The sequence below is a fragment of the Rhinatrema bivittatum genome, chromosome 1 (genome assembly GCF_901001135.1).
Source record: "Rhinatrema bivittatum chromosome 1, aRhiBiv1.1, whole genome shotgun sequence".
In the NCBI taxonomy this organism is placed as follows: Eukaryota; Metazoa; Chordata; class Amphibia; order Gymnophiona; family Rhinatrematidae; genus Rhinatrema; species Rhinatrema bivittatum.
This window is the reverse complement of record NC_042615.1, coordinates 234,971,887-234,998,113: the sequence shown is the minus strand read 5'-3', so window position 1 is coordinate 234,998,113 and position 26,227 is coordinate 234,971,887. Positions and strand designations below refer to the sequence as shown.

Below are 26,227 nucleotides of genomic sequence, written 5' to 3'. Positions count from 1 at the left end.
ACTCTCTGTTTCCTGTCTTTTAGCCAGTTTGTAATCCACGAAAGGACATCGCCACCTATTCCATGACTTTTTACTTTTTCTAGAAGCCTCTCATGAGGAACTTTGTCAAATGCCTTCTGAAAAACCAAATACACTACATCTATACATCTACTGGTTCACCTTTATCTACATGTTTATAAACTCCTTCAAAAAAGTGAAGCAGATTTGTAAGGCAAGACTTGCCCTGGGTAAAGCTATGCTGACTTTGTTCCATTAAACCATGTCTTTCTATATGCTCTGTGATTTTGATATTCAGAACACTTTCCACTATTTTTCCTGGCACTGAAGTCAGGCTAACTGGTCCGTATTTTCCCGGATTGCCCTGGAGCTTTTTTTAAATATTGGGGTTACATTAGCCACCCTCCAGTCTTCAGGTACAATGGATGATTTTAATGATAGATTACACATTTTTACTAATAGCTCTGAAATTTCATTTTTTAGTTCCTTCAGAACCCTGGGGTGTATATCATCTGGTCCAGGTGATTTACTACTTTTCAGTTTGTCAATCAGGCCTACCACATCTTCTAGGTTCACCGTGATTTGATTCAGCCCATCTGAATCATTACCCATGAAAACCTTCTCCAGTATGGGTAACTTTCCAACATCCTCTTCAGTAAACACTGAAGCAAAGAAATAGTTTAATCTTTCCATGATGGCCTTATCTTCTCTAGGTGCCCCTTTAACCCCTTGATCATCTAATGGCCCAACTGACTCCCTCACAGGCTTTCTGCTTCAGATATATTTAAAAAAGATTTTACTGGGAGTTTTTGCTTCTAAGGCCAACTTCTTTTCAAATTCTCTCTTAGCTTGTCTTATTAATGTTTTACATTTAACTTGCCAACGCTTATGCATTATCCTATTTTCTTCTGTTGGATCCTTCTACCAATTTTTGAATGAAGATCTTTTGGCTAAAATAGTTTTTCACCTCACCTTTTAACCATGCCGGTAATTGTTTTGCCTTCCTTCCACCTTTCTTAATGGTGGAATACATCTGGACTGTACTTCTAGGATGTTTTTTTTGTTTTTTGTTTTGTTTTTTTTTTTAACAATGACGCCTCTTGCACACTTTTTACATTTGTAGCTGCTCCTTTCAGTTTTTTTCTATTTTTCTCATTTTATCAAAGTTTCCCTTTTGAAAATTTAGCATGAGAGCCATGAATTTGCTTACTGTCCCCCTTCCAGTCATTAATTCAAATTTGATCATATTATGATCACTATTGCCAAGCGGCCCTACCATCATTACCTCTTCTCACCAAATCCTGTGCTCCACTGAGAATTAGATCTAAAATTGCTCCCTCTCTCATCGGTTCCTGAACCAATTGCTCCATAAACTGTCATTTATTCCATCCAGGAACTTTATCTCTCTAGCTTGTCCTGTTGACATATTTACCCAATCAATATTGGGGTAATTGAAATCTCCCATTACCGCACTACCAATTTGGTTAGCTTCCCTAATTTCTCTTAGCATTTCACTGTCCGTCTCACCATTTTGGCCAGGTGGACGGTGGTTTACTCCTATCACTATAGTCTTCCCCAACACACAAGGGATTTCTACCCAAATAGATTCGATTGTGTATTTAGTGCATTTGTAAGCATTCAGGGAACACAGATGTGAAGAATCAAGTAACATATTGATTGGACATTTATTTGAATTCTTCTAAATCAAATAAAGTTTCTTTTGACTCACATTGTGTCCTGCATGTTTCTACAGCACTATCACCACCAAAGGGGACAGCAAAACACCTAAACGAAGATTACCGTTCACCACCTGGGCTTAAAAGGCTACGCCTTTCCCCCATAGAAAGAATCCGCTCCTTGGGACTTGTTAACATTGCGGAAGAGCTAAAAGAAAACAGCCCTAGAAGAAATAAATTCTTTTGTGTGCTCTTTGGAACAGTAATCTCCAAGAAAAGGGGGTTATACATACAGGGGTAGATTTTAGAAAAGTACGCCCGCACGTACTTTGTTCACGCACCAGGCGCAAACAAAAGTACGCCGGATTTTATAAGATACGCGCGCGCAAGGGGGTGCACATTTGTGCACCTTGCGCACGCCGAGCTCTGCGCGCGCTGCCCGTTCCCTTCGAGGCCGCTCGGAGGAAACTTTCCTTCGGCCTCCCCCCACCTTCCCCTCCCTAAACTCCCCCCCCCCCCCCAAGCCCTATCTACACCCCCCTACCTATATTGCGAAAGTTACGCTTGCTCCAGGCAGGCGTAACTCGCGCAAGCTGCTTGGCCGCCGCCGCGAGATTCCCCGGCCCGGGAGCGATTTCGGAGGCCTCGGCCACGTCCCCGAAATGCCTCCAGGCCTGAACCACGCCCCCCCCCCCCCCCGGAACGCCCTGAATGTCGCACCGCCCCCCGACACGCCCCCTCTAGCAAAGCCGCAGTACTTCTGTGCATGAGGAGGGGTTTAAAGGGTTATGTGCATAACTTATGCGCGTAACCCTTTTAAAATCTATCCCACAAAGTTCTATTTTTTTTTTTAAACTTCCTCATACCACAGCCACTCCCTCTACAATGATCTAGTACAAAGAATTCAAATCTCTTAAAGCTCTTTTCTGTTTTTTTCTTCGTGCCGCCACTGACCTATTTGCTTGAATCTGTCAAATACCAGTAAACTCCACTGCTTATTAATATAAAATGCAGAGCTGCTGAATGTTCACTGAGGATATTCCTAGTTGAAGAGGTCCTTCCATCTAGGTCCTGTAGCACATATTCACAACCAAGAAAGGCTTACTTAGAAGCACCAGTCTCATTCCCAGTTGCAGCCGATTCTGCAGGCTATCCTACTTGTGCAACTGTCCTTGCCTACAGTGTGTTGCTATCTTCAGAACTTGTTGGTACTGTGTGATGTGCAGTGCTCATCGGTGCTGAGTGGTGTTCAGGAACCTCAGTGGACTAAATTGCTCCAAAAGCATATGATCTTGGCTGGGACCAGCAGTTTCTTCTCTTTCCTGGTTAGGGTCAGGTGTCCGGAGTTCCCTGTATTCCCTCAAAACTTGTACAAGCTTCAGAATCACCAATCAATTCACAAACATAGCCAATTGGCCTACAACTTGGGACTCTGAAAAACCTTGTACCTGACAAAAACAGGTCTTAAATAAATGTTTCTTCACAGGGATTTAATTTTGGGGAAACAGGACAGCAATGGAGAATCTCCACAATGGAAAATATACACATCAGAGTTCCTGTAGGCTGGTGGTGTTTCACCTGCTTCTGCAGAAACAGTCCCTGATATTTTACACACAAGCTCACAGGGTTGATAAGGAAAGAGACACTTCTGGCAGGCCTACCTGGGGCCAAAGGGCCTTTCCTTAGTTTTTGCCAGTGTTTACCTCCATGGCTACTTGTTTAGGGAATGTTCAGTCCATCAATAGCTCCATTTCCTCCCCATCTTTCCATGCCTTCTCCTCTCCTTATCCTGGTTCTGGGTTTTCAACACTCACTACTACACCCTCCTGTTTGCACTGAGGGCTCAGGGCTATGGGGGTTTCCGCCCTCCTGGCTCCCACTGGTCCTGGCCTTCCCCACAGATGAGAAATGTAGTTCTACACCCTTTTCCCCTATCATGGGTGCTGTTTCGGCCTCTGTGCCATGTGCTCCCGTTACTCTTGCTCTGGGTATCTGGGCTCCATGGTCGGGTGGTCCCCTGTCAGAGCAGCCAAGTAATTTTGAGTAAATAACTTTTTCAAAGAGCGCGATCATTCAGACGGCAAGCAAAACAGGATGCACAAAAAAGACTGATTCAGAAATGGGGCCAGTAACAACAGAACATTGAAGGAAAAAAGCTTGCTTGGGATGGTCACATTACATTTTCACAAAGCCAAAAAAACTGCATGATGTAACAGAAAGGTTCTAGTGTGGTTTCCTTCCAATGCATAACAGCAGTTGGATCACAATTTCAATATTATACCAAATATATATACTGTTTCTAGGCATGTAACACCCAGCAGATCTAATGAACTGTGTTGCGTTTGCTTTGATTTCAAGTGTGTCTGGAAAAAAATAGTGTATAGTATTTTGAACAATAAATTAAACGTATGTCTGACCAAGAGACATCCTTCAGTCACAAAAATATATGCATTATGTGGACATAGGTCAAATCAGTTACTGTCTCTCTAGTGTCATCTGATTTTAATCATTGCTTAAAATTACAGTAATTTTACTAACTGGCACAGCTAGACAAGAAATGGGCACATTTATCATATAGCTACAGTGAGGTTTAAATATACTATTGTAATTATCAGAATCCTTGAACATCTTTTCTAACACTAATGAAGAAGGAGCTAAGCAAAGTATCAAAAGAAGCCATCAAAAACTCCCTAGCTAAGATCTCTTACAGTATGTATACATAATCTATATTGTAAACTTAACTAAGAAGTTCAACCTGAATCAAAGAGGGCAACTTCAAACTGTGTGCAGAAGTGTAAAATCTGCAGGAACCTTTTACCCCCATCAATTTTCAAAAGGAAAATTTCCCTTTGAAAATTTGGAAAGAGATATGCACAAAGACCTGTACCTATTTCTGTGGGCACTTTTTTCAGCAAAATAATGCTCCCTCAACCACCTCCTTTGTGTGTGCATAAAAGTACAATTGTTCTGGCACTGTGTGCATATTACATGCAGAGAGTAGGCAATTAAAAAAAAACAAAACAAAAAACGTTTCACCCAGGGAAATGCCTTTAAAAATTACCCTCAAAACATCACTGAGGCTGAAATGTAATCCACAGACGTACAGTGCTAAAATACATTTAAAAGGAAAAATATAGGCAGTGTTTTCTACATGAACCAGATATTCAGAGGGCTTGGCGCCTGATTTAAAGTGCCTTAATTATATTCAGCTGTTTAAGGCATTTGCTTTAAACTTACTTAAGGCACCTAAACTTAGAAGAGGCATTGACCCAGCTGAGTTTAAATGCCTTGGTTAGGAACACAGTGCTCAAAATCAGCACAGAGTATCTAAATCTGTGACTCCACCCTGTGGCCACCTCCTTTTAGGCACTGAGCCCAGTAAAAAAAAAAAAAAAAAATTAAATTCAAAAGTCTAGAGGTTTTGTATATCTGGCTTATTATAAATAATTCAGCTGGCATTTAAACCAAAAAGGCATTACTATTTTTTTCTGATTTATATTTCACTCCTTGAGAGATACCATTTATTGTCTTTGAAAGCAACTTCTGCAAAGCCACCCTCACCATTATAAATCTAAGTAAACAGGAGTGCTGAGAACCATATTCTTAACAGAAATCCATGCCGTAATCATCCTAGCACATGTAAAGTTTAAATGTATAGCATAGTAACATTGTAAATGATGGCAGACAAAGACCAAAATGGCCCATGCAGTCTGTCCGCCAAAGTGTCTAGGGTTGTAACTACTTCTCCATGCAAGTTTCCCCCTCACATTCCTTTTAGGATTCTAACTGCCCCTCTGTGCAAGCTACACCCTTACTTTCTATTTAGGGTTGTAAAGGTTGCTCCATGCATGTTGCCCCAGTACTTTATTTCCATCCAATTGCCATGAGGGATCCCTGTGTTTATCCTATGCCCTTCTAAATTCTGTCACAGTTTTTGTCTATGGGAGGTGGATTACAAGCATCCACTGTCCATTTTGGGAAAAAATGTTTCCTGACACTGTTCCTGAGTCTATCCCCCGGAGCTTCATAGTTCTACAGCTTCTTTTTCATTGGAAAATATTTGTTTCTTGTGCATTTTTAATACCTTTCAGGCATATCCCCAGTGTCTCTCCTCTCTTCTAGGATATACAAAATGTAGGCCCTTCAGTCTCATATGGCTTTTAGTGCAGACATTGCACCATTCTGGTTTCCCTTCTCTAGACCACTTCTACCCTCTCTCTATCCTTTTTGAGACAGGGCCTCCAAAACTGAACACAGTTATTCCAGTTGAGGCCTCACCAGTGACATGTACGGGGCATCACCACCTCTTTTTTTCCTGCTGGCTATGCTTCTCTCTCTGCATTTTGGCATCCCTCTGACCCTAGTTATGGGGTTATTTCATTGCTTTGCTACCTTCAGATCATTAGACACTATCATCCCAAGGTTTCTCTCCCAATCCATGCATATCAGTCTCTTGCCCCAGCATTACATACTGCTTCTTTGGATTTATGCATCCCAAATGCAAGACACTGCACATTTTGGCACGGAATCTTAACTAGGAAAGACAAAAAGAGAGGTGGGTGAACTATTCAAATAAATAGGAAAACAACAAGAGAGTTACATGGAACAAAAAGATGAAAAATAGAAAATTAAACTATATAAAAATATTCCAAAACAAATGAAATATATAAAATATTACAAATTTTAATGTCAATTAAAAACTACAATAAAAATTAAAAATATAAAATTAACACAGTAATGAATTTGCTTCAAAGAAAAACAATCTTTTGACATTCTCGTTGCTCTCTGATGCAAACAAGACTCTTGGTGGACTCCTCCAAAGATCAAACACGTTTTTCACATCTTGGTCCAGAAATCATTTGTGAGGTAGGAAGATTCTATTGAGGCAATCCACTAATTTGTTGGATACTGCGGGAAGATAGGTTACTTAAAGTGAGACCCTGTGACTGCCAGTCCACTCCCAGATTCTTTGAGACGTCTGGCAGAGAGACCAGTATCCTGTGCCCACTTTTTTGTTGACAGAGCATAGCAATTTGTCTGGATCAGAAAGCTTTCTTTACAGGAGAAGAGAGAACGCTCTTAAAGCATATCGAATAGCATGTAGATATAAAACATTCAGCAAGAAGAACATGTTCCATTGCTGACCATGCTCCCTGAGAGTGGAAAGAACCTGTATGCACTCTCCCCCCTTTGGCTGAAGCATCTGTTGCCAATGACCCCTGTCAAAGGGAGAACCTGGTTATAAACATACCAGGAATACCAATACAGAGTGTGACAGAGGTTGACAAATCTGAACCCACTGAGAAAAGAGGTTCCACAGAAGAGCTCTCATGGCTAGATATGTTATGGGTGTATATGCACTACTGTCCCTATGTGACCCAGAACCACGACTGCCGAGGTAATGAGTTCTGGACAAATGCCCAAGGGTAAATCACCCTTTCTAAAGAGAGGACTCACACCTCCATAAAGAATGTCCATGTCCTGAAGAACTTGATGATCTGGGCAGGAAAAGATGCTATAGGCGAGATCACTCTAAAGCCTAAGGACTACAAGAGCTAAATCTTCTTCGGGGAGTCTAACACCCCTGCCCGAGACAAATCCATCACCAGCCAGTTGCCTGGGTATAGGAAGATGCATGTTTCCCTCTGACATAATGCGTCGCAACTCATGCCAAACACTTCAGGAAGACTCTCAGAGCGGCCCAAGGGGCTGAATATCAGGATAGGTCCTACTCCCACTGAATTCTTGAGGATGAAAAATTAGCAGGAATAGAACTTCTTGCACTGCTCTTTGAAAGAAGCAGGCCCTATTGCCTGTTGCCAAAAGAACAACTTCATCTCTGAGTGAGGCTAGGTCACTTAAAGATGGGGGTAGTATACATAGAAAAAACACACTTTGCATTCTTGATACCCCAACAGTCCTTGGCAACGTTCCTTCACTGAGGAATAGCTGAATTCTCCCTTCTACCAGCGGAGACAGAAGCAGAAACTTTAAGCCTGTTGAGGTTGCCTGATGTCCTTCATGCACACATCCTACAGCTAGAAGCTGCTGAAGAGCAGGTTGTGTGCCCTGTTATTGAATGGATAGAAGAGATGTTTCTGAGAAAAGGGTCTTTTATAAGAAAAGAATGGATGCCCTGAAGCAGAGGTTTGATCAGTTGATAAGGCCTAAAAAATAGTGTGCTGCTCTTTAACTGGGCAACAGTTTCTTAGACTTTGTCTCAGAGATTATTACTGGAGCATGGGTTGCCAGTTTATCTTGCCTCTTCCCTAAGACTGCTTACTCTTAACTAATGATCATTGTAGAAGATCTAGCAACTGTGTGAAAAAACTCACAGGGAGAAGATGGGGTCTTTCAGATTTCTCAGCATCCAAGAATGCCTGGCGATAGCCTTCTTGCTCCCTGAGGAAGCCACAAGGATGCTTGGTGATGCAGTCGGGTAAGGAATGGACAATGTACAGGTGATAGGCTACAAATATAAAATGTTCAATGTTGAGCCTTTGGAAGACTTCCTTTGCAAAAACTTCCACAAGCTGGTGGCCTCCCCAGGAGTGGGTGTTGGAAAAATGATCCTTTGCCCATTTTAATGCCCATCACACCTCTAAAGATTGGAGCAGCAGATGGTCTACTCCTAAAAAGATTCATATTCCTTGCCATGGGGGGAGGGGTGGAGGATAGAGGGCTGGATTGTTCTGCATTCCTGATGCAAGTCTCAAAGAATATGATATATCAAGATTAAGTGCTGGTTCCAAACAGATTTTCTGGGTGAAAAAGGTTCCATGGTGAATTCTTATCCTTTGAGAACTGACTGATTGCCTTGCCCTTCTTTTCCAGAACTCTGGCATATGAGAGACCAATGGATACCAGAGATCCATTCTCAGCCTAATATTGGAGGGTCACTGCCCCCTAATCTCGATGAAGTTATTGGGTTCAGGGACATCATTAGACTTAGCTGGGAAACACTCCTAGGAATGGTCCCTGTATGTACTCTGATTGCTGGCCTGAGGTGCTCCACAATGAAGAACAGCTTAATCAATTAACATAGGTTCACTCTCCCACCTGGTAACCCTGACCAAGGTTCCTGCAATTTGGAGGTAGGAGGGACTCCCCTGGTATGAATAACTCCTCATTCTGGACAGGAGAGGCTTAATGACACCCTCCTTCCAGTGTTGTCTGCATTGACAGCACTAGGCATCTTGTACCAACAGTGCCAGAGGTGCTATACTGTGTCAACTGTATCAGATGCAAGCCTCTTCTATGGCACGAGTTTTGAAAGGAGGGCATCATACTTTTGCAGCTTGCTCAACCCCAAACTATGGTAATCTGGATTTCAGCACGATAAAGATGGGGAGTTCCAGGATAAGATTCCATGAAACCTTCCTGGAACTGCCCTCAAAATCTAAGGAACCAAACAAAATATTACAACATATATATATTTATCCTTTTTATTTTTTTTTTGTGGCACTGAATGTGCTGTTGAGGAGCTGCTGGCATAAGAAAAAAAGAAAGACAATGCCAAAAGATAGAAGAAAGTTGAAAGAGAGAAGATACATGTCATGCAAAAGCTCAGACAAAACAAGACTGAGATGCTCACAACGCAGCACACATGGGGGAACTCCCACACATGCTCAGAAGTTAAACTTGACTGAGCTAGGGAGGTGAATCCATTCAGTGTCATCAGATGACTCCACCTGTGTGTCATGGCTAATTCAGCCCTGCTTGTTGAAGAAGAACAGTGAATATGACCTGTGTAAAATTTTGGACAAACTTCTACTTGATTCATTATACCTTGTTTAAAAAGTTGTTAAGGCCCCAAAAGCTAATTGATTCAATAGATCTTCAATTAATCAGGTAAAAACAATTCCATGGTTGAACAAATATTCTGATCCTTCTAACCTCAGATTGTGATTGTTTTTCTGTCTAGTTTAAACACCCATGGGCTCCTTTGCAAGTTGCTGTCTTCACTCTTACAAACAGGTGAAGGATATAAAAAAAAAAATGTAAACATCTACATTTAGCTAGTCTGAAGCACTGTTAAGAAATTGAAGTTATTACAGTATTTATGTGGTTCTGGCAGAACAGTTCAATTTGTTTTCGTCAGTCCATTGCACTTTGTTTCCAGAAGTTTCAGGCTTATCAAGTTTGTGTTTTGCATACTTCAGTTGACTACTTTTGTGATGAGGCCATAGAAAAGATTTCTGACAACTCTCCCATGCAGGTTACTGTTGTGTAATCAACACCATACTGTGGACCTATGGACAAATACTCCAACGTCAGCTAAATCTTTCATCTGGTCATTTGCAGTATTCTGTGGATTCTGTTTGGCACAACTGACCAGTTTTTGCACAGTTCTATCTGAGATTTTTCATAATTTTCCATTATCTTGCCTTGATCTCAACAGTTCCTTCTCCTGCATCCCCCCCCCCCCCCCATATTTTGAAAATAAACTTCCTCTGGAGATATTTCTCTCTCAGGACTACTTCCATTTTTAAAAGCAGCTAAAGACTTGGCTGTTTCTATTAGCTTTCATCTAATATAACCAGCATGATTCTACATACTTATAATAGGAAGTGGTTAGATGGTCTTACTTGTTGAACTCACGCTCTATTAGTATTTCTACTGTAGATCTGTTGGCAATTTTATAGGAGTATGTGTTTTCTTAGTCCTTCAATTGGTATCTATTTCAGTAAAACCTTAGCTTAGTGTCTTCTTTATTGAGGGCTACTGCTATTTACAGGGTTTAAGGTAGTCTCTGGCCTTTAATTTGAGTAGTGGGGTTGGGATATAGGTCTTCACCTAATATATCCAGGAAGCACTGTGTCATTCTTGAGCCAGTTATAAGATCAACTAGTTGGTAGGATTGATATCTTTAGTAATCACATGTGCTATGGATGCTGAACATAGATGTGATTACTTCTTCTTCAAGGAACTGGGATTAGATAAATTATCTGTAATAATTTGTATTATCTTTATTAATAGTATAAGTTGCATTGTATCAAATGTGATGATTTATTGTTGATATTATGTCATCTTTGCCTTGCCTCAGAACTGGTGATTGGATTATGTCATTGACATTTGGTTTTAATAAATTTCACCATGTACTTAGATTGTTTAAAGTTTTGTTGTTTCATGCCCCGAGAGCCTTGGCAATATTGCTTATCACAAAATATTTTAAATAAATAAATAGGAAACAGTGCTAGATCCAGTGTTCAATGTCTTTAAAAGTGACATTGTGGAAAGTTTTTAGAAGAGAAACTGTCTACTTGCAGATAAGAAAATCTGTAACAGTACAGACATGACAGGGAGGAAAGATAAAAGAGGGATTTAAAATATTGGAAGAATAGTCAAGGTTTTGGCAAATGTGTTTAGATACAAAAACATACAAAATTATGCATTTGGGACAGAAATATTTTGGAAGGACAGAACTTATTTAAACATGAATATGTACTGGGGGGGGGGGGGCGCAGGGGGTCTTCATCTCTGCTGACTTCCAGGTAACCAGTGAGTACGACAATGCACTTGGGGAAAATTAATACTGTATTTGGGTGCATCATTATTAGAAGTATACCTCTTACAGATTTCTGCTGAGACACTACTTTGAATATTGTATGAAATTCTGAAGACCATACCTCCAAAAGGACACCGATAATGTGGAGGCAATTAAAAGAAGGCTACCAAAATGGTACATGTACTGCTTTATAAGCCAAACAGAGAAAGGCTTGTGCAATTAACAATGCACTTTCTAGAAAAAAGAAAGGAAAGATAGCATTTTCCATAAAACAAAAAAACTCAAGGACAAGGGATTACCATATGAAACTGAAAAGGGTAGATTCAAAATGAAAGTAAGAAACACTTTTTCCAATGAGAGAGTGGTAGACACCTGGAAGAGACTTACAGTTTACACAGGAGTCATAACACTGTCTGAGTTAAAAACAAAAAACAAAAACTGTAAGGTATACCCAAAGGGACCTCAGTGACAAGTGGAAGGAACAGACCAGAGTACATCTGTGACTACGCAGTAAGCTGGCACAAATGGGAAGATAGGTGGGTTAATTAGTCCTTATCTACTGACATTCTCTCTGTTTCTATTTTTTTTTGACCCAGCAGTTTCCCCTTCCTGCCTTGAGCATTCAGTTCTATTAGATCTAGTTTCAAGTTGGCTACAGTCCCATGAGACTTCATTTGCAACTAACTGCAGCTTTTCAAAGTAACACAGTAAATGACAGATGAAGACCAAAATGGCACATCCAGTCTGTCCAGCCAAGAGTTTAAGACTAACTGATACCCCATGAGGGTTCTTTTTAAGTTTGTTTCTGCTGCTCCATGCAGATTACCCCCATGTAGTAAAGTTACAGTGCTTACCCCAATGCTTTAGTTCCATCTTTTTGCCACAGTGTTTATCCTCATGCATGAATTAAGTCACTGTTTTTGTTTCCATTACTTTTATGTCCCAACCCAACTATCTTAGCCCCACCATTGTAGCAAGCCAGGAGCTAAAGTCCATGGCTCCCTCCAGAACATGCTAACATGCCTCCCCAAGTCTGGACACTTGGTGTCATCATAAAAAAAAATGATTGGGACACCTTTCTCCATAGTAGCTGTGATTGCTGTCTTTGCAGCATCCTCGGCCTTGGCCAGCTGAGGACCAGCATCCTGGCCTAGGAATCAAACCCAGATCCTCCACATGGCAATGTATGCTGTAAGGCACCAGGTCAATTTTCAATGTTTCTATGTTTTAAATTACAACAGCTCAAAGAAATAAAGAGGATCACCACAACAAATTCATCAAGAGAAGATCTACGCAATAGGTTAAAACAAGGATGTATTTTTTGCTCAACCCTCATGGGAAAACTGAGACATATGCTAATTTAAAAAAAATTAAGATAAGATAACAACATTCCTTTAGAAGTGTTTAAGCAAAATTTGCCAAATTTAACATTCCTGGAATCATCAAAGTAAAGTTTATTTGATTGCTTTTTTTCATACTTTGTAGAACTGTTTCAAATTACTGCTACTTGTAAATCTTTAGCAGAAATAAGCTAGTGACCTAAACGTATACATGGACAGTTGGATATTGTTAATTTAAAAACTGTCAATGGTAAAAAAAAAAAAAAAAAAAAGGTTTATAAAAAAGTTTAAAAAATAAACTGAATTTGTGTGACAACAGCTTAACAAGTCAGGCTACAATATAATTATTTTCTCAAATAACTATTGATATGCAGCATAATTCTACATGATCCAAGATGGATGCAAGTACTATAATGCAAACTATATCTCCTACCTTTAGAATAATAAATATATATTTCTTTTATCAGGGCTAGTGCTAACTTTATTCCTGCTCTGATCAAACAATTATTGTGCACCTCTCTACCCATCCCCCAGAACCCATTTCTGGTGCAAGAGTATTAGGTGCCCTAGGCAAATCTTATATCCTTACACCAAACCTCCTGCTCTCTCCATGTACTCAGTTAACAATTGTGCATTTATAACAGATTTTACATGAAAAAGAATATTCAAAGTATAGTCTTCTGAGGTAAAAAAATATATATATATCACAAGTATTTGTATGCATTTCTTTGGTCGCAATCAGAAAACCCCACAAAAAAAAGACACTTGAAGCCCATATGGCATTAGGGCTACTGTAATTAGTGTTAGGTGTGGGTTTGACCCTCAAAAAAGCCATGAGTAAATTATGATTAAAATATAATAAACCCACCACACCAATACAGCACTAACTGCCAGCATTTAAAAAAGTCAGAACCCTACCTATGAAAAGGCAACACTGCAAATATTACACCAGGCCCTAAAACACCAATACACCTCCTATTAAAAAAACAGAAGAAACCAAGCTGCTATAGATTGCTACATGCTAACAGAATACCTCATCTCGGTCACACGAAGAAGATAGGCAGACTCTCACCAAATACAGAATAAAGAGACCTTAAAGTATAAATAGAAACATGCTGGCAAAAACTGAATAGGAAAACTGCAACAAGTCAAACTCTATGCAGCGCAACAATGGAAAAACAAACCACCACCAATCCTTAGCCATTAAACAAAATCAAGAAATATATTAAATACATTAGTCATAATAGAATATACATACCAATAAAAAGAATATTTCAAAACAGCTGGTGAATAGAAGATCCAATAATTAAAAACTCAAGCAATTTGTTTTGCATTTCTCAAACACCAGTAAAATATTTCAAAACAGCAGACACATCAAACAGCAACCAAAAATTAAAACTAATAAGGATAAAATAATTCACTCTCCCCATACCTGGAAATGTTTGATTTCCAGACACTCTGACAGTGTCTGGAAATCAAAGGGATGCAAAAACTTTCTCCTCTCTCTCTCGCACAGATATGTATCTATACATATAGATACATACATATGCATTCTCCCTCATAGATGCACATGCTCCCTCTCTCTCACACACATTCTAACTCAAACATATACTCACATATGCTCCCTTCTATATATACATGTTCACCCACACACACAAGCCCCTGGACGCGCGTATATCCAGGGGCTTGTGTCCATATACATGCTCAGACACACACACACACACACACACAAAGGGCCAGATTTTAGTACCTACACGCGGGCGTAGATTTGTGCGCGCAACCCGGCGCACACAAATCTACATCCGATTTTATAACTGCGCGCGCATGTTATAAAATCCTGGGTCGGCGCACGCAAGGGGGTGCGCACACTTGTGCACCCTGCGCGCGCCGAGCCCCAATGGCTTTCCCTGTTCCCTCCGAGACCACACTGAAATCGGCGCGGCCTCGGAGGGAATTTTCCTTCCGCCCCCCCCCCCCCACATCCCCTCTGTTCCCCTACCTAAACCCCCCCCTCTAACCTTTATTTTGCAAGTTGCGCCTGCCTCAGGGCAGGCATAGGTTGCGCGCACCGGCAATCCCCGGCATGGCCGCTGTGCTGGAGGCCTCAGTCTCCCGCCCCCTCCCCACCCCTTTCCCAAAGCCCCTGGACATACGCGCGTCCCGGGGCTTGCTTGCATCGCTGGGCCTATGCAAAATAGGCTCGGCGCGCGTAGGGCTTTTAAAATCTGCCCCAAAGAGAACACCCTATGCTTCAATACCTCAACCTTTCCTTATATAAACTGAACAATTTACAGCTCAAAAAAAACATACGGTACTACTATTTAGACCATCATCCCAAGAGCTTGCATCTGTCTCAGTGCTCCCTCTCATACACACACATGCTCTCTTTCACAGACATACATGCACACATATGCTCAGACACATACATGTTTACAATAAGGCCTCTCCCAGCAGCCCCGACCCTCCACTTCTGCTGCAGGGTGGGAACTGCCTCGTGGCTTTTTTTTTCCTTCTGGTTACCTAGTAGTCCTGCAGCTCATCTTCGCCACACAGCTTTGGAAACCACTGCATGGATGGCGGCCCTGCAACTCTCTCATTTTGCCATGTGGCGGGTTGCGAAACGCCATGCGGCCCTATGGCTCCTCCTATTCTTCGCCACACAGCAGGTTGGGAACTGCCACTTGGCCCTGGAACTCTTATCTTTGCTGCGCAGCCCGAAACTCTCTCATCTTGCCGTGTGGCGGGTTGCGAACCACCATGCGGCCCCACGGCTCCTGCTCTTCTTGCCCGCACGGTCTTATAGCTGCTCACCTTCATCGCGTGGTGGCTTGGGAACCACCGTGCAAGCCCTGCAACTCCCTCCTCTTTGTTGCGGGGCCCTGTGGATCCTCCTCTTCTCCGCACAGTAGCGCCAGCATGTCACTCAACTCTGTGGCGGCCCTCAAGCTGCCACCCCCTCCCCCCCAGGCTGCCTCTCCGTGCAAGTGCACAGCGGGTTGCGCCGGCCCTGTTTTTAGTATTATATATATAACCCTGAAAATCTAGAAGAACATAAATTCAAAGTGGAACAGCTTCCCTTTCAGATGTATTCTCATGATAAGGCACAAGTACAGGTTTTCTGGCTGCCCACTGCCAATCTCAAGCACACAGGCATACTAAAATATTCTGAGAAATGGATAACCCGCTTGGCACAGTGGATGTGGGCTTTATATTTATAAATAAATATAAACAAGTATCTAATCCAAGCAGAATAAGAGAGGAAGTTTTCTCCTTGTAACCAAGAGGTAGAAGAAAAAGGAAGGGAGACAGAGTAACGGATCTCATAACTTTTGACTGACATTTATGAAAGAGAAAGCACTAGAATCCTGGATTTACTGTAAGATTGTGAAAGTACCTTGACCTGTTCTGAAAGTACAACTGTAACCATGGTCAGAATACTGATTTTTCTCTCTCAAGAAACCCATTTCCTGATTAACCCCAAATTGAATGATTTGGCAGAAGCCTAAATCAGTTTAGATGAGCAATTCTCAAACTTTCCCAGCATCGTCTCTACCCAATAACTTCAGTTGGACTTGGACTTTATGACTGCCAATTTTTTTTTTTTATGAAACTTATTTAAATACTTCATCTAATCTTATAGTTAACTATTACCAACTTCAAGAAACTTTAGAACAGAAATCCTTTTAAAATATGAAAAAATGAATAATCACAGTTTTAGAGGCTTATTTACTAAAATGCACTAAACATATACAGTAACAAATGTTACTGTAACACAGTTAATGCACTATTTGGTAAAGGCTTTACAACATTTCTCTCAACCTTTAGTGAACAGCACATTAAAGCACTGCAGTAAAACATATTTAATGCAAAACCTTTACTACACCTCTAGAAACGTACTTTTTAATTATGTTGCTAGCAGCATTAAGTTGGATACGTGTGTTAACGTGATCCATGTTATGTTTAATTGAGTTGCTTTGCCTAATTTTACATATTAGCAGCTCATCTAATTTTTTTAAAGCATTAACACATTAATGGTGAAATGGCTGCATTAATGCACATTAAACAACACAGACATTTAACATGCATTAACATCTGCATTTTAATAAATAGCCCCTTAGTGCAAAGGTTGGGTCTACTCCAAGATGTGTAGCTTGCTAAAGAGTAATTTTATTTTGCTGAACATTGTTGGAAAGAAAATCTTATTTTATTGACCATAGCACAAGGATCAAAGCAGTGAACATCAGAAGGTCGCCTTCTTCTGAAAGTGCAGCCAAGAGATGGTTAAATAAGTATTGTAGTAGCTATGAAGAAGAGGATGCAATATGACAGCAGCCTAGTCTAAAATAATCTGTGATGTGGCTGTAGTATTTATAAGATATGATTCTGTACCCCAACCTTTCATGGACAAGTACCCTTCCAATTAATGATCCTATTCTCGGAGTGTTTGTTTCATAAATGGGATCCTATAAAATGCCAGTACTTTAAAGCAGCAGGAAACAGTTAGTCCTCCACAAGGCAGAGCAGCAAAGGTAAAGAAAAGTAAGACACATGGAAAAAATAGGAAAAGCTAAAACAATCATCACTCATGAGAAACTCATCTGTCTTGGGAGAGGGGTAGCTTCTCACAGTCATCCAAGCTTTGGAATGCAGACCAGTTACTTGTCCATCTTAAGGAGGTAACACTGGTGAACTCTCACTCTCCCACCTTACCCAAACCTCTCCTGCTTTAAAAATATTGATTTTTCTATAAGGATTATTTTATACATCAAACTTGAAATCTGAGGAAGGCCTCAAAAGTAACTAGGCATTTCTAAAATATAATAAAATATAGCAGCTGATTACTCTCTACTTAAATATTTAAAATACAGCTCATTTTAAGCTCTGATCTGTTTTTCTTTGTTCCAAATGACTGGAAGTAATCTATATATTGTGCAAACAGCTCTGACCTGAGCAAATAAGCTAACAGCTTTAAAAATTTTCAGTTCTTTTCAAAGTACCTTTTTCCCTAAGGATCTTAAAATGTTCTCAGTCAGAATTCTATTTATTTAGGATGGGTAAATCGTGTCAGAGGCAGAAATATAGTTCCATAGGCAGGTTCACTGCAAGTAACACACAAAATCCTCAGTACTAGGTTCGCAGAATTGCCAATAATGTTTAAGAATTCTGCAATTTTATTGCTGTATCCCTTGGTGGCTCACAAACCTATCTAACAAGGGAGGAGTGAGTGCAATAAGCTATTAGGCTCTTGTATGAAACTTCAACTGTTCACAATGGGATTCCCAAACACTGAAGAAAAAAAAAAAAAAAAAAAGGATAAATAAAGCCTGTAAATTATCTGCAACACACATTTCCCATTTCCAGTCTCACATGGGAGTGACACTTTCCTGAATCTGCTAAAAACAGAAACCAACTGAAAGCCTGAGTGACAGAGCCTAGGAAATAACGAAAAAAAAAGATTAATGAACAGGATATTCTTCTTACCTCCAGACCACTAATATTCTGGAGCTCATCAACTATACAGTCTATTCAACAGAGGATTAGTGAAGGTTTACTATGCAGCAATTTATAGGTTTCTGTGACCTTTTCAAGGAGAAGTTTAAAATAAAAATAAAACTTGTTGAACTTAATGGATCTTTACTTTGGATTGTAATTCACATAGTTAGTAAATTTACTGTACTACCACTCCCCTAGGTAATTCTATTTGTGTTAAAAAAAAAAAGCACCAAGAAGGCAAAGTTCAAACTATCACTTAGAACATAGAACAGCACAGGGTTGGTCACCAGTTAGGCACCTTATCAAGTTACTAGCTAAATAATATTTGCTATTTTTATAACCAGCTTGATTGCCTGAGGGTGAAGTTTGCTCATTTTGGAGAAAGATGATGTTTTCCACCGACGTCCTTACCTTAATGCTAAAATCAAACAAATAGGGGTAGATTTAATAACATGCGCGCGCAGCGTTCATGTGCGCACGCATGTTATAAATTCCGGGATCGGCACACACAAGGGGGTGCACAATTGTGCACCTTGCGTACGCCAAGCCGCGCCGCCTTCCTCCGTTCCCTTCCCCCTAACCTAACCTTCCCACCCCTTCCCCTAACCTTTCCCCCCCTAGCCCTACGCTAACCCCTCCCCAAATCTTTATTTCACCTTTTGCGCCTGCCGGCAGACTGCCAGCACACAATCCTCTGACACAGCGGCCAGCCTCGCTGGCCCCACTCCCACCCCGGGACTTTACGGACGTCACCGGGCCTTTTGAAAATAGGCCTGGCACACGCTGGACCAGATTTACGCGTGTAACCCTTTTAAAATCCGGCCCATAATTTTTTCTTTTACTCCCACAAAATAGTGCATTTTTGACCATTAAGAGTTGCTTTCAACATTTTTCACTGGCATAGAAACAAATGCAACACAAATTACAAAACAATAAGTTATGAAATGTTTCTTATCCTCTTAATAAAGGCAGTAGATGTACTCTAGTATTAAAGGTGGGTAGGAACTGATGAAGTGAGTAGAGCTCGTGAGATTTAGTCAAGAAATGTAGTAATTTAGCCCAAGAAAATGTATCACTTTATAATTGTTTGCTAACCTTTATTTCCATACATTCAGTTGGACTAACAAAGCAACCATACTACTGTAATACAGAAAGATTCAATTAGTACAGACCCTAATCCAGCCATACAAATCTGACCTTTACAGTGCCTTCTAGACACAAAAGGCCTGAATCAATCCATCTAATTGAACAATTCAAAGTTTATGCATGTAAGGCACAGACCTGTAACCTATTCATGGCTAGATCAATTGTATGGGCTAAACTGACTCCAATTTATGACGAACGGAAATTTCAAGAAGCAAGATATTTGCACTTTCTAATATGCTTTTTTTGTTTTTCACAAGGAGGTCATAAGTCAAGGCCAACATCCTGCTGCCTATCAGGGAATTAAAAAGAAATACTGCTCACAGAAGACCCTCTCCATATAACCTTCCCCAAACCAGAGCCTCCAGTAAAATAATTAAAAAATACCAAAACAAAAATCTTATGTAGAAATAAATGTACCTTTATGTTTCCAATTGTGCTATGTTGCTTTCTTCCATCTGAATGTTCAGTGTGAAAAGCATAGTGTGGTTATGGTTTTAAACACATGAGCTTTAGAAACAGTATAGATAAAATAGTTATGGTCTACCAATATCAAGTGAATGAGAGAGAGACTATTTCTGGTTATGAAGTTTACTGAAAATCTTGTGGTAAATAAGAAGTGCTGTTAAAACAATGTGGAAAAAAAACCCAGCAGTGGCCCTTTAAGTGCAACTTGAAACATTCAAAGCAAGTAAACTTGTAAAACTAGAGAAAACGTGTAAAGTGTTAGATGAGGATTAGATAAAGCACAATAAATCTTAAAAAAAAAAAAATTAGGGAAAGCTTTTGCAGGTGTAGAAATAACATCCATAGAATTACATGGGGCTACAAGGTAGTGGCAGTCAAATATATTGAGCTCTGATTGCTCCAGGATCGCCTTGTGCACCAGGCGATTCATCCATTTTTAATATGGATAAACAGCCATACAGCCCACAGTGCCGCTATAGAGTATTCCCCAGAGCCTTCTGGAATAGCTTTTCTGGGCATGCCTGGGAATTCCCGTACAGCCATCACCTCATACAGCTCTCTCAGTCTTATGATTTAGCTTAAAAGGTATTACCAACTTTTGGGGGTCTACAATCTAATTGAGCTTTTCTGCCAGGATACTTTACAAGGTTATCCTATACGAGATAACCCAGTTTACACCATAACTGTGTCTCAATACAAAAGGAATGATTCTGTTCCTTCCTGTTTGTTCAAATAGAATAGGGCTATCTAATTCAGTGTTTCCCCAATCTATTTCAGCCCAAGTCACACCAAACTCAATGAAGCAGACATGGAGGACTCATATGGCCAAAAGAAGAACTACAGAAGTACTGAATCCCCACCATTTTCTCTTCCACATTAAAAAAAAAAAGGCGAGAGAAGAGGCAGAAATATGTATGAACCCATCAGGATAGACCAGCTCCTTCTACATACAAGAAGAAGGTGGTATGGTGTGGGCAGCCAGCTAAGGCCTAGATTTATCAAACAGCTATAACTAAAGCGGAAGTAGTGCCCACGATAAAAAAAGAGGGTGTGGTTAGGCTAATTTTCCTGCTCGTGCATCGCATTGGTAATTTCCACAAGCTGTGATAAATTTATCGAACCAGCAATAATTTTTGCATCGCATTCTGATTAATCCAGCGCAGACACGTAACTGGACGAAAAGGTTTTTATCGCACATGGGGGGGGGGGGGGGGGGGGGAGAGAGTGCCTCTGTAGAGACCAATATATAACTTTACTATTTATACCACTTTAAGAGGAGGTACTTTTAAACTCTGACTGTATATGTAAAACTGCCCCCCCAAACCCCACTCAGAGATAAAAATGCCCCCTCTTACAATGGAATAAATAGTAAAGTTACATATTGGTCTCTACAGAGGCTCTCTCTCTTTTTCACTTGCTCTATTTCTCTCCAAACGGCATGTACGATAAAAACCTTTTCGGCTGGTAACACACAGCTAACACAGGAACAAAACACAGAAAAAAAGGTGTAGTTATTTCTGGCATTAAAACCCATGTTGCTGGACATTACTCTATCACATTTGACCTTAGGGCCGCTCATTACCATTCATTCCATCCACATGCATAACTATTGTGTCATTTGCATTTTAGAGTGTGTTGCGCTATTTAATACAAAATTATAAATGACCCTGTAAGTTAGTTACCTTGGCTCTAGAGGTGGCTGCCAGAACTCCCTCACTGCTGCTACTCCTAACACTCAGAGAAAGTCACATCCAGTGCTCACTGCACACTCTCACCATCTCACTCAGCTTACGCACTCAAAAGCTATGACTCAGAACAGAGAAGATGAGGAGGTGATGTGTACAATGAGTGCTGTACTAAGTGGGATGCAGCTATCCATGCTGCCCATTAATAACCAACTATAGGCTCACGCTGTAACTTGGAAGAAGCAGCATTTGATTACAGATGTTCTCAGAAAGGAGATCCTACACATTTAAGAGCCACTGCAAATGTTGATTTTTACTGTGAGGTACTAGGAGCAATATTTCAATGTACTGTGGTAGTAAAAAAAAAAACAATGTTAGGAATTATTAGGAAGGGAATGGTGAATAAAACAGAAAATGTCATAATGCCTCTGTATCGCTCCATGGTAAGACAGCACCTAGAGTACTGTGTACAATTCTGGTCACTGCATCTCAAAAAAAGATATAGCTGCATTGGAGAAAGTACAAAGAAAGGCGACCAAAATGATAAGGGCATGGAAAGGCTAAAGAGGTTAGGGCTGTTCATCTTAGAGAACAGATGGCTGAGGTGGGATATGATAGAGGTCTACAAAATCATGAAAGGACTTCAACAGGTAAATGTGAAACAGTTATTTACTCTTTTGGATAATACAAGGACTAGGGGGCATTCCATAAAGTTAGCAAGAAGCACATTTAAAACAAATCAGAGAAAATTTGTTTTCACTCAATGCACATTTAAGCTCTGGAATTTGTTGCCGGAGGATGTGGTTAAGGAAGTTAGTGTAGCTGGGTTTAAAAAAAGGTTTGGATAAATTCCTGGAGGAAAAGTCCATAAACTGCTATTAATCAATAGGGAATAGCCACTGCTTGTTGCTGGCATTAGTAGCATGGGATCTATTTAATGTTTGGGTACTTGCCAGATTCCTGTGACTTGGTTTGGCCAGTGTGGGAGACAGGATACTGGGCTTGATGGACCTTTGGTCTGACCCAGTGTGGCATATTTTATGCTCTCCATAATACTTTTGTAATATTGTGTTTCCTAGGCTCTAGAGGTGAAGCCCTTGCACATAAGCTTTCCAGCCAAGATTGGAGGCATCTGTTGTGAGAACCATTTGGTGAGATGCAATTTGAAGGGGTAATGCCAGGATCAGATTGGTATAAGACAATCGCTAAAAAAGGGCGTTCTTGAGCTGTTCTTTGATAGTGATGCACACCTGAAGTTGAGGCTCAATTCCACTGGGCCAGAAGTTCATTGAGATTGTCTCCTATGGGGATGAACCATCGAGGTAACAATTATTGATGCCATCCTGAACAACTCCCAGTTCGTCTGCTGATTAAATTACTTCTTTCACCATGGACACTATCTGTAATCCTGTTGGTGGGGAAGGCTTTTTCCTGAATTGTGTCCAGCAGAAAACAGATGAATTTTAATTGGGGTAATGGGCTTAGGTTTGATTATAAACCTTAGTAACTCCAGCACGCAGATTGTGCTGCACATTAATTTGTACACTCTACCTGAAAGGGACTCTTGATCAGCCAATAGTCTGCATAGAAATGAAAGATATAAACCACAGAAAATTGGTGGAAAGTGGTTAACTAACGGGACACTGTGATGCCAGGGTACAAATTATATGGAAATGACAGGGCAGATTAAATTTGTGAAAGATGACATATGTAAAGGATGGCATATGTCATCCTGCAGGTGAGCTGAATGAAAGTCCAATTTAGGATTCGTGGCCCTCAGGTAGCCCCCATGAGCTGTGGCACTCACCCCCGACATTGCTCAGCCTTGGCGTGGCAGGAATGCCACTGGATTCAGCGTTCCACATCGTCTTGCTTTGCCCAGCAGACCTGATGCCCAACCTTAGAGCGGCAAGAATGCCACCGGCTCCAGGCTCCCGGTCTGCAGGAGAACATGCAGTGCATTTCTGTACTCTGAACTTTAGTGGGGCAATGACAGCCTGACTGTGATTTTCCTAGGATGACTCTTGGAGCGCATTAAAGACAAGCTGGCTGTTTGCGATATACTGGACAACTTGGAGGAGGCCTGATTAGCCTTGCTGTATGACTGGACCTGAGGTTCCAGGAATGAGTCAAAGAAAGAGGCTCAGCTCACCGCTCCTCCATCTTGCTCCAGCATCCTATATAGCCACTCGCTCACCTCTGGCAACTAGATGTCATTTCTGAGCAAGGACTGAGAATCCCTGCTTTCAGGAGCTGTATATGCTGCCTACACAGCATCCCCAGCCCTGGCTTGCCCTTGAAGCAGAATAGTGGCCCAGGTATTGAACCCAGGTCCTTTATATGGCCGTGCATAGCACTTGCCTTTTTCTAAACCTTAAAGCAGCAGTGCTAATTAGACTCTTCATTCCTCTGTCAATTTTAATTCTGCTTTTTTTTTTGTCCAAAAGTATTCTTAATATTTTTACACATCTATAGAAAATAATGTATGAGGTTTTTTTATTGACCGGTTGTTTTCAAAAAGAATTTGCCATATGTTCTTAATCAAATTGACTTAGGGGAATAGCTACTGCTATTACTGGCATCAGTAGCATGGGATCTGCTTAGTGTTTTTGGGTACTTGCCAGGTTCTTATGGCCTGGATTGGCCACTGTTGGAAACAGGATGCTGGGCTTCATCGACCCTTGGTCTGACCCAGTATGGCAGTTTCTTATGTTCTTAAATTTTTTTTTATATATATATATATATATTGGGCCTGTACTGCTCCAAATTTCTCATGATATAGTCTGGATAGCAGCACTTTACATACTGTTTTGTTTACCTTTCTGTTTATATTTTCTGATCAACTCTTTACGCACTTGTCTATATAATGAAATTTTGCTGTAGGCACAGATTAGGCAAAACCCATTTGTAAACAATCCAAAGTATGTGTGTGCATGTGTCAAAGTTCCTGTTAACATTCAATATGATATACAGTGAAAAAGGTTGCTCTTCAGCCTTTTCCCATTATGATGGAACATATCAATAGCTATTTTTTTTCATTACACAGTGAAGACATTGTAAAATCTTTGAGTAGTAGTAGTGTAGCTTTTTTTTTTTTTTTTTTTTTAGTAACCTGTCAAAGTGTTACCTTTTTTTCTTTAATATATTACTTCCATTTCTTTTTCCCTCACTTGTTCTGAGTGAGCACTGGTAAAGAAGACTTTTTAAAATTTGAAACTTCCAGTGCCAGTCATATACAGCCAAAATCACCCCAGCCGTAGGTTATCGTCCCCTTCCCCGGGTCCTGAGTATATAATCCGGGCTCCCAGTCTCCCGCATTTTATCACAAGGTTAGCATAAGAATTTGCCATACTGAGTTAGACTGAGGCTCCATTAAGCCTAGTATCTTTTTTCCAACAGTGTCCAGTCCAGGTCACGAGTACCTGGTAAGATCCCAAAGAGTAAATGGATCACAAGCTGCTATTGTGCAATGATAAGTAGTGGATATTCCTTAAATCTTCTTTGCTAATAGTTTATTGACTTCTCCAGGAACTTGCAGAAACCTTTTTTAAATTCATGCTCTATCCCAGCATGATGTCCTTGGTTGTAGTATCTGCTCAAAAATGTCACCAAAGGCCATCAAGTTCCAAAGCTTGAGACTTATTGATATCTTCTCTGCAAAAGAGAAGACTAATGAATTACCACCGACATTGAAGGCATCAGTTCAAAAGTATGCATGAGCCATGCTGAATGTTGGTGATTCTTCAACACCCTGGTAACATTGATCTTTCTTTGCTTCTGGGCCTTTTTCTCTTCCATATCTAAGAAATTTCGCACATTTGACATTTGGTGGAAAATAATGCTTTCTCAGAGTCCAGCTTACAGAGTTGCAATTGAGCATCGAGAAAAGGCAGCAAACCATATGCTTCCATCTTCTTTGACGCACAAATTTGAGAGCAAGTGTATAATAGATTTAGCTTTTGCCTTCCCAAGTAGCTTAATCAGGAGGTGAGGTTAGCCTTTCATGCAAGAGTGCAAACTACAGCCCTGTGTGCATTCGTCTGAGTCACCCAAGAGGACCTTACCCTCTCCTACTGACAGGAGTAACTCCAGGTATCCGCTGCTTAAGGCAAGGGATATAATGGTGCCCTCCTCCGTCAAGGTGTGGCACAGGTGAATTCACCAGGAAGGCCAGGGGCCCCCTTTAGAGTCTTGCCCTTTTGGTGATTTGTCAAACGGGGGGGGGGGGGGAAGTGGTGGTAGAGTGCAGGGGTCAGAGTTCCGAAAGACGTGTCAGAATACACTGATAGTCTGTCTAGGAAGTCTTTCTAGGAATTGCCTCCACGATCATCCTGTTTTAAAACTTCCAACACTGTGCACCTCATACTACTAAATGTATGGCCTTTCTCCACACAATGTTGTAGCATCCTGTTCGATTTTAATTTAAAATTGATGCAAAAAGAACAGAAATGGATCTTTAAATTGCAGGCCACGCATCCTGCCGGTTTGAATAAGGAAGTGGACCGGTCAGTGTTTATGTAGGAGGAGTAGTGATTGGTTGAAGTGCTGGTAGAACATTTTGATTGGTGAGATCTTGAGGGTAGGAGGGAAGTTTAAATATCAGGAAGTACTGATGAGTTTTTCAGCGCGTAGAGACGCTGTTGGTTTTTTGTGCTGCAGGGAGGAGCCGCGTAAGGCCAACTAAACGAGTAAGTCCCATTGTGTTGAACTGTTAGTTAATTGCATTAAAGAATAAAAAATATTTTTCTGAGAGGGAATAGTGCGTTAATGACTGTGTTTTCTTGCTTCTGATTAGGAAGAATCCCCTGAAGCAGGCGAGATGAGCCACCGAAACATTGCAATGTCGGGAGGTCGGAGTTTTTAACAGTCACAAAAATAGTGGGTGGTTGAATTGCCTCATAGGTAGGCAATTCGGAG

General features: G+C 40.7%; 1 protein-coding gene across 6 annotated transcripts in view; it reads right to left on the bottom strand.

Annotated features, from left to right (window-relative positions):
- Positions 1-26,227, bottom strand: part of CTBP1 (C-terminal binding protein 1) — a 943,073-nt gene that overhangs the window by 221,802 nt on the left and 695,044 nt on the right. The gene's annotated exons all lie outside the window — the stretch shown is intronic.